Below are 10,542 nucleotides of genomic sequence, written 5' to 3'. Positions count from 1 at the left end.
AGCACAGCAGGGTTACGCAACACTCGTTCCCTCATCTAGAGAGAACCGAGGTTATGTTAGTAACCGAGAGCATTCTCTTACGAGAGTACTCTCGTGTTGCGTAAGCTAGCTTACGCTACGGGAACCCAATGTAAAACACTGTGCATGCTGAAGTGCCCACACATGGCTCCAAGGGTGTGCATCCGGGGGGCCTAAAATATATCATAATCCTATAACTATAGGAACCAGTGCTTATCACATAATCACAGACAGGAGGGACCGAAGTCGGCCTGAACTGTATAGCAACTGATTATTATAGCCTGTCAGTCAGGCATTAGACTGAAAACAGCTTAGCCTGCAGCGCAGGAACTTCCAGGTTGTAAAACCTTATAAATGTAGACGGAGAGGCCCAGGCTGCCGCCCTACAAATATCCTGGAGTGAAACCCCACTGGACCAGGCCCAGTGCCGAATGGGCTCTGATTCTTAAGGGGCATTGAAGGCCCTTAGACCTATAAGCCAGCGTGATAGCGTCAACTATCCACCTGGAAAGAGTTTGTTTCGAGGTGGCTAGCCCCTTGGTACGGCCACCGAACGAAACAAAGAGCTGCTCTGACTGCTGCGTAGCAGACCGCTCAACGTATATCCTCAACGCCCTGACCGGGCAGAGGAGATTAACGTTGCTTTCGCCGTCAGACCCAGGGAGGGCTGACAGGGCGCCCCAACCAGTGTTGGAGGCATCTGTCAAGATTACTTTTCGTTTTGAGATCGTTCCCAGATCCACGCCTGACCGGTACCAGTCTGCCACCTTCCAGGGTTCCAGTGCTGTAACACAGTTCTGGTTCACCTTGAGGCGAAAATGGCCCGAGGTCCACGCTCGACGCGTGACCCGCGCTTTCAGCCCGCGCTGGAGGGGGCGCATATAAAGCAGACCCAACCAAAGGACTGCCGAGGCCAAAGCCATAAGGCCTAGCATCTTCTGAAACCTCTTGAGAGGGAGAATACTGCCGACCTTGAAAAGGGCTATTGAGCATTGTATCTGCAGTGCGCACTGTGACGTCAGCCGCGCCGTCATTGATACAGAGTCTAAGTCTGTTCCCAGAAAAGAGATGGTCTGTCTGGGAGAAAGCGAACTCTTGGTCTAATTGAACTGGAGACCCAAGCTTGTAAATGTGTGAGTAATACAGCCCTGTGCGCTATAAGTTCCGCCTCTGACTGGGCTAGAATTAGCCAATCGTCCAAATAGTTCAGTATTTGCATCCCCTTTAGTCTCAGGCCACTTTTGCTTTGGAGAAGAGTTGTTGTGGTATAACGTTAGTAGGCTGTTGTTGCCGCAATGCCGTCGAAACACTGTTATTTTTATCCGGATTGCAGGTTCACTTTGTTCAGCCTTCCTAGGGTCGGGGGAGTTAGGGATCAATGGTTAAAATTTATTTTTAACAAGGTCCCTCATAATTATTACCCAAATCTCGCTCTCTGTGCTGCACACAGAGGAAAGCTTCCACAATCTTCTCGAGTTCAATGTAGGATTCGCACGACAGCTTGTCCTGAAAGATGGAGCAGCTCCAACTTTAAGAAGAGATGCTGTTGTTTACGGGCCACAACCTGTAAGTATGATTTATTTTTCGTTGATGTGTTTTCCTGCAATAGTTTGTATTGTTAATTGTACGTTGCAGCAAGGAAGTAAACAAATGACAATGCTGTTTGGCTCTGCAAACAAGCTTGTTAAATGCTCATTCAAACCTAAAGTTACAAACTTTTTTTAAATCTCAACAGCGAACTAGGAATTAGTGTTAATTATTCTTTGATTTAGAGCTTTTACGTATTGTTTATCTACATGCTTGTTTATCTACAGGCATGCTAAACATGGTTCTATGTTTGATTTGTCTAACTTACTGTAGTAACGTTAAAGCCAATGTTTAGTGTTTGTTTTGGGTTAATAGTTCTGGCGACAGATATTTGGCTACAATCGTTCTAAAAATACAAAAGTAATGGTGCCATACAGTCAGTAACGATCACTATAGATCCGCAGTCTTTACTCAAAATCCCTTTGAGGACTGTAACGTTAGTATAATTTGTTAGAACGATTATATGAAATTCTTGTTTATGAATATGAAGCTTATTTTTGTAATACTATAATAATTAGTTCAATTTTATTACAGCGTATCTAAAAAGAAATGAGACAGAAACATCAACAAAAAACAAACCTTTCTGAAACGTCGTTTAACAGACGTTCTTGAACAGGTTCTGCTCGATCATCTTCACTAACATTCTCTGGGTCCGATTGATGCCATTGGTTATAATACACAAAAGCACAAACTACCGGTAAAGTTAAGGGGCGTGACGTTTCGTGCACTAGACGGTTAGCAAATCACAACACACTGGGCCAGCTAACCAATCTGAGCCCATTGCGTATTTTTGAGGGACTGGCTTCATAGAACCCGGAAACCATCAGACCGTTTTACAAGGAGGGACAGAGCAGTGTAGAATAAAGGTAAAATAATGCAATTTTTTAAAAACGAAGCATGAACACATGTTACAGTGCACCCCACAAACACAATCAAGCCTTCGAAAAAATTTGTTTTACCACCCCTTTAAAACCCCTCCTTGACGCATCACTCGACACCATCCTCCAAGAAGTTTCTCCCAGGACCCTCCAATCCTACCTGACCGCTTGGAGATGTTTTAAAGCATTCCATGTCTCTTATAACATTCCGTTCCCCGATTTTTCTTTTCTTTCTATCGCCTCATTTATTTCCTACCTTAATAGCGTTAAGGGCCTACAAGTCGGGTCAATCAAAGGTTACTTGAGCGGCGTTCAGTTTTCCATAAATTGATGTACGGCGCTCCCTCCTCTGAGATAATCAATTCACAAACCTCTCTCCTGATCAAAGGGATTCAAAGATCCCAGCCCAATCGTCCCGACGCCAGACTACCCATAACGCTAGACATTCTCACCATATGTATTCACATCCTGTGCACAGGCTACCAGCCCCTCAATACCGCCCGCACACTCGACGCTATATTTATCCTAGCCTTTTTTGGTTTTCTTAGATGCTCGGAACTCGCCATCACTTCCAAATTCGACCCAAAAATCCACCCAACCATCTCAGACTTGTCAGTACTAGATGGTTAAACAGTCTCATATTTGATTAAGCAAAGTAAGACCGACCAAACCAAAAAAGGTAATTTCATCTACATTTTTAACCTCTCATCACCAATCCAACCATACCAGTCCATTCTGGCATATCTGCAACAGAGAAGTTCTCTGGTTAAATCTCCTCTGGAACCCCTGTTCATAGACGAATCCAATAAACCCGTGACACGCTTTTGGATCCAGAAATACCTCAAATCCGTTCTATAACAGTTAGGAATTCCAGCAAAGAATTTTTCAAGTCACTCCTTCCGTATCGGGGCAGCAACTTCAGCAGCCCAAAAGGCCTCTCCCAACAGCAGATCCAAGCTCTTTTTGTTTTCTCTTTTTGTCGAGCGAGCATTTGGTCTTGCAGCTCCAGTAGAGCACTTACGTTTTCTCTTCCATCCAGCGAGCATGGGTCTCCCAGCGGACGTACTATGTACTTATCTCTAACTCTCTCCCGTCCAGCGAGCATGGGTCTCCCTCCAAACACTACAGCCCTCGAACCAACTTCCATCAGATGTTGTTAGCCAACAACATCAGAACACGGATCCTCTCAGGTGCAGACATTGATTTATCTTCTCTGCTATATTTACTTACTCAGATCGCCAAATAGAACTAGGCGCGGTTTCAGAAAAAAAAATGTATCTTGCGATAATTGCTGGGCTCGCGTTATCTTACGGAGAGTCTTATTTCTATACGTACCATAAACTATTCTCAGCTAAATGTGCCGTCCGCGTTGCTCAATGGAACCAGTGCCATTACTGGGGTGCACTGGACACAGACCTCCACAACAGAGTGTTCCTGGGCTGCAGCAACATCTCTTGTGCAGATCACTCGCTCACTCCACCATAAGCTGTCCTCTGGTTAACCCTTCATCTCCGCCTTGCCCAGTTGCATCCCAGAGAAAATCTACCAGTTACGTCCCAAGACATTTCGACTCACCATCCAAAGATTTTAAACCCACCTCCAAATCTCGTGACCAAGTCTGCCATAATTTTAACTCCTGGGGATGCTCAAGACAAAGTTGCCGTTACCTGCATGTCTGCAACTACTGCAGCGGCGCCCACTCCCGCACTATATGCCCTATAAAAAGATCACAAAAATATTCAAAACACTAAAGTAGAGGCTATTCAGTTTTCTCTGGAAATTTCCCCCACTGCCGCAACAGTGATGTTCTCTCACGCTCCCACAGGAGCTCAGTTTTTTCCTCCAATCCCCCCTTAGGCCGATGGAAAGCAAGTTTGGGTTCCACTTCCGTTGCAATGTCATCTACTATGTTCCCCTAGGAGCTATTTTTCCCAAATTCCAACTTGCTCCCCTGCCACAGCAGTACCATCTCTTCAGCTCCCGCAGGAGCTCAGCTCTCTGTCCAACTCGCCTTTCAGATAGCTTGGAAAGCAAGTCGAAAGCAAGTTTGGTTCCAACGCCATAGCAGCATCATCTCTTCCTTCCCATCAGGAGCTCGTTCTCGAGCCAAATGGCTCATCAGATAATTCGAAAGAAAGTCAGAACCACTACAGAAGTCTTTCCACTACAGCATAACCTACTCCGCTCCCGCAGAAGCTCCATTTCTCCATCCAAACTTGATCCTCCACCGCAGCAGCTTTATCTTTTCTGCTCCCGCAGGAGCCCAGTTCTATGTCCAACTTACCATTTGGACAGTTGAGTTCAGAAAGCAAGTTTGACCCACTGCCGCAGCAGTGTCGTCATCTCCACTCCCGCAGGAGTTCCGTTTCTTCCTCCAACTCGCTCCATTCCCGCGGAACCATTATATCTTCCGCTCCAGCAGGTGCTCAATTCTCCATTCAACTCACCATAGGATACTTGGAAGCAAGTCGGAAGCAAGTTGTCCACTGTCGCAACAGTGTCATCTACTCCGCTCCCGCAGGAGCTCCGTTACTCCGTCCAAACTTGCACCTCTGCCGCAGTACCGTTATCTTTTCTTCTCCCGCAGGAGCCCAGTTCTTAGTCCAACTTACTTTGGACAGTTGAGTTCAGGAAACAAGTTTGGTCCACTGCCGCAGCAGCGTCATCTACTGCACTCCCGCAGGAGCTCCGTTTCCCCATCCAAACTTGCTCCACTGCCACAGCAGCATTCTCTTCCACTCCCACAGGAGCTCAGTTCTCAATCAGTAATTAACATGTCTATCCAATCAGCTTGAATTGTAGACCTATATATATACTCATTTGACTCACCAATGTTCCTCGACAGTTTTTCAGCAACCCTCCACCACCCCGTATCCTCACACTCGCCTAGTTACTTCTTAACCAGCAATACGGGGGGAGTACTCTGGGTTCGGGCCAAATATCCGAGCTCGGAGCCCTCTCCCCGAACAGCACGCCAAAAAATGCATACCATTTATTCTATCTAACTTATTTGTAAGTGTGAACTAGTGAAGTAACAAAGGCACCTGACATTGATGGAGGAAATGTGGGAATTAGGTTAAACTGTGAAATGTATGATGAAAATTGGCTAGCAATTTCGCCAAGCAAATACCCAGAAATAGGTTACAGCTGTTTGTCTTTCGAGTACACAAAATCTGCGATGGGACTGAGCTCGGATAGCTTTCGCGTCAGCGACTTTTTATTGTACAAAATCGCTGTCAATCAAAAGGAGAAGCAGTCTTTCAACAGACCCTCTAATCATCATGCAGAAGCCCAGCGTCCAGCCCCTGGATCGCAGATTTATCCAATGACCGTCAAGTTCGAAGCACTGAAAAAAACTGTTCAAAGCAGCCCCATAGAAGTCAATGGAAGCTCGGCTTCAACAGGGAAATGCACTGTGACGCTCTGGGAATGAATGAGAAGGATATCGAGTCAGTCGACTGCTATATGTAGCTGATTTTGAACCAACTCGTCTTCGAGATGAACGTGTTCTAACGCATTTTTAGTCAATAAAATGTTAACACAATAGTACACATTTGACCATTAATTTTTTGACATTATAAGGGAAGCCGAGCTTCTCTTGCAGTCTTAAATAAATCGCCACTGTTCCAGAGGTCATAGATCATCTTCTTAAAATCATTAATTCATCTTTGTCAGTAGAATATGTACCAAAAACCTTTACGCTAGCTGTTATTAAACCTCTAATTAAAAAACTACAACTTGATCCTAGAGAATTAGTCTCATGATGGCCCATTTCAGTTACTGTGCGTGTGAAGAACAAGTACAGCGCTCTCTAGTCAAGTGTTGTGATCTAAAAGACACCCGAGAGAAAGTTAAATTTACAGCAATAAACTCTAGAAAGATAAAGTCATTTTATGCAAAACCATAGTCCTTTATCTGCAGATCAATTATAAGAATAGTAGCATTGAATTATCTTGGAGAAAGTTTCATCATGTTGACTGGGAAGCACTTACTTGAGTTTAACGACTTCAATATTCATCTCTACGTCACAAACAGTGGAATGGCTTTAGAACACTTATAATATAGTGCACGAAAAGTTCATGGTTCTTTGTAATGTTTTTGTGCCTTTTGTGAGGCAATGGGAGGGATGGGTGGTTTCGGGTGGCTATACGTCCGCGGCCATAGTGGCCAAGCCTGGCTCCCATGGCAAGGCCACGAAGGACGAGCCGCACTGGCCCCCTGAACTACCGGCGCCGCCCTGGAGGCTCCCTGTCCCACTAGGCCTCGCCCTCATCAGCCTCCAGGGCGCCCACCCTCCCACCCCAGTGAAGTCTTTGGGGCGTCCTCCTTCCGGGAGGGGGGCATTCTGTCACAATGGCAGTTTGTTTTGATTTTTGTTCCTTTCTGTGTTTGGTTATTAGTTCAGTTCTGTCTTTCTCTGCCCCCTGCCTGTTTGTTTCCATGGTTACGGATTTGATTTGAGTTTCAGTTCAGGTGTGTCTCGTTAATTAGTCTTGTTAGTTTCTCTGTATGCTGTCTATGTAAGCCTTGTGTTCTTTCAGTTCTACGTTGCGTTTAGTTGGTTGTTCTGTTCATGTTCATGTTCCTGAGACTGTTTTGAGTTTGTTTTTGAATAAAGCTGCTGCACTTAGATCATGTTTCATCTATGCTGCAATCACCTTTTAACACTTTAATTTGAAAGCTACATTTCTAGAATTTGTAAAACCACATTGTTCCATCTTAAAAATATATCTAAATTAAAAACATTTGCTCTCAATGCCAAATGCGGAACAGTTGGTTCATGTGTTCATGACCTCAAGGCTAGATTATTGTAATGCTCTACGGGATGGTTGCCCTGCTTAACGCATTATAGTCCTTCACGTCTATTACAATCTCAAAATTCTGGCCAGTTGAGAATATCAATGGGAAGTGGAAATACTGGTTTAATTCAGCCATATATGTTTGAACCAGAAACTGATTCAAAAGAAGAAGTGGAAGAGTGAATTATACAGGCTCATCTACGAGTCAATGTATCAGAATGATAATGCATTTTTTATGTATCGCTCTTTACAACGTTGGACACATAACGGTAATTAATATGATTAGCCTTTTGCTTGACATTATTAAACAGCTAATAATGTGTTGCTAATGTTACAAAAACTATGTTCCCATTCGCCATCTCAAAGTCAGACAGCTGCCTTCTAAAAATCAGCTACCTTAGAAACACTTTGAACAAATTAGAATGTCAGTAGAGAAAGGCATATATTTCATCCTAACATCGTAACAAACACCATATATACACAATTCATCCGCTATATTGCTAAATCTACCTGATTTTTTATATCAACAGAAAAACATACCAGGATAACCTGGCTTCTCTTGAGACTCCTCTGCTTCATAGTTATTGATATGCTTAAACATGTTGATGGGATTGGTTACAAGGTAGTTTGTGACGTAGTGAACACCAGAGATTTCAAGCCACGTTTTTGAGACCATCTTTTTTCACTGCAATTTTAAGGAGAAAATACTCAGCAATAGTGTTGACTTATGAATTTAAATATGGTATAAAAACACCACACACATACACAACATTAAAAACTTGATTTTCACCGCAGGGGGGTCTTTAAGATTCCAGCATTGATATTTGACCAATGTTTTACAATAAAAATGTTACTGTGACAGTAATTTAACTTATTTAAACATTATTTAAGGAATATCATTTTTTTGTCCATGTTTTAATGTAGTAAATCTCTGTTGTGCAGCACTTTGGCAAAAATAAAATGATAAAGTTGTTATATTTTCATTTGATTACATTTTAAAACATTAATTCAATTGTTAGTTGTATGCATTCATTTGATTACCAGCTTTTTTGATCATGCATTTGTATTGTCATAAAAAAAGAAAAAAATCTGAATAAAATACATTAATAATATAATTATATTATTATATTTAACATAATCAATTATAAATGATAAAAATAATTTGTTAATCTAATCCATAATCAATTATTAAATGTAATTGATTAGACATTTGATTTGATTATTGGAATTTGAATAAACAAAAGTTTGCAATAATAAAGTATTAGTTCAATTCAACAGTCATTTTAACTGATGATGATAATAATAATTGATTGCTTAATAACATATACTGTGAAACTGTGATATTTTCTGAGACAGTTATCATACTGTTAAAATATCATACTGTTACAACCCTGTTCTCTGGCTCCACCTTGGTCTCCAGTCTCCCTGACTTTGCCTCGTTTTCCATCTCCCTGGCTCCGCCTTCGACTGCACCGCCTGAGGCTCCACCGGGACTTCATCCCTTCGTCTCCTTCAGAGCATTCCACTTCTCCTTCATCATGTCAAACTGGTTGGTATGATGTTACATTTAGCGGCTGGCTTTCGGACGGGGAGTACTGTCACTTGTATCTTGGAACCCCTTTTCTCTACTCTTCTCTGCGTCAAGCGTTACAGTTGCAATGTTCACATTTTAAACATGTTCATGTTTAATGATTAGCTAGAGTAAATAATATTTATTTATTTTTTAAATCAGTGATGCATCATCTTCTCTCATCACTTTTTTTTACACATTCAGCGATAACCAAGACTTGATAGACTCCCTCATCACATAAGGATAAATTATAAAAAAATATATAAAATAAAGAGCTACTCATGAGGCTTAAAAAAAATGAAAGAAACTAATTATTTCTAGGAAATTTACCATTGTGTGACCAAACAGAGGTCTTGCCTTTAGTCTATTTGTTTTTGCTAAACTCAGTAATCATAAACAGAGAATGCGTGCTGGAAAAACTGAAATAGAGGGAGAGAGAAAGGGATAAACAAAATGTCTTACAATAGATATGACAAAGAAAAAACGGAGTGTGTGTATGTGCCCATTTGCTTGGTTGAGAATAGATTTGCAAATGAGATACCTTAGGGGTTTATCTTAATAGCAACACAGCAATAAGAGAGAGAGAAAGGGTGAATCCGACAAATCGTTGAACTACAGACTGGCCGAGAGACACTGTCGATAAAAGAGAGAGTATTAATGAGGGTGACTGGAGTTGCAGTCAGGAGTCTGTTAGCAGCACTGCAGCTGTTCCATTATGTCACATCATTGGTACAATCTGACCATAGGGCCATGTTGCTTCTTCCTCTTCCTCACGTCAAGCTTTCAGAACAAAAAATCAGACTGAAAGAATAAAAGTATTTCAGTTCAGAGACAGAAGCTCTGTTGTAATCTACAACCCCAAATCAGAAAAAGTTGGGACATTTTGTAAAATGCAATAAAACCAAGAATCTGGGATTTGTTCATTCTATTTAAACTTTCATTACCTGACAAAAGTACAAAGAAATGTTTTCCAATGTTTTCACTGACCAACATAATTGTATTTTGTAAATATGAACAAATTTTGATTTTGATGGCTACAACACACCCCAAAAAAGTTGGGACAGAGACATGTTTACCACTGTGTCACTTCACATTTCCTTTTAATTACACTTTTTAATCATTTGAGAGTTGAGGATACTATTTGTTGGAGTTTTGCTAGTGGAATATTTGCCCAATCTTGTCTGATACAAGACAGCCGCTCAACAGTCTGTGGTCATCATTGCCTGATTCTCCTTTTCATGATGGGTCATACATTTTCCATAAGAGACAGATCTGGACTGCGGTAAACAGGCAGGCACATCCCTTCTATGGTGCAGAGTGTGTAGAAACCACTCAGTTTTAGCACTTGCAGAATGAGGCCTGGCATTGTCTTGCTTCCAAGGAAAGATGTCATCTTGATGGCAGTTTATCTTCTGTACAATCCAAATACATGCCTCCATGTCAATGGTACATTCACAACAATGCAAGTTACCCATACCGTTTGCAATGATGCACCTCAATACCAGGACAGATGTTTGCTTTTGCACCTGTCGCTGGTGAAAGTCTGGTTGGTCCCTTTCGTCTTTGGGACTGAGAACTCAAAGTCCATTTTCTCCTAAAAACAAGCTGAAACATGGACTCATCTGACCACAGCACACATGTCCACTGTCTTCTAGACCATCTGAGATGAGCTCAGGCCCAGAGAACTCGC

The sequence above is a fragment of the Siphateles boraxobius genome, unplaced genomic scaffold (genome assembly GCF_051911475.1).
Source record: "Siphateles boraxobius isolate OS27281-9 unplaced genomic scaffold, OSU_SipBor_1 12, whole genome shotgun sequence".
NCBI classification, from domain to species: domain Eukaryota; kingdom Metazoa; phylum Chordata; class Actinopteri; order Cypriniformes; family Leuciscidae; genus Siphateles; species Siphateles boraxobius.
This window is presented reverse-complemented; position numbering follows the sequence as displayed.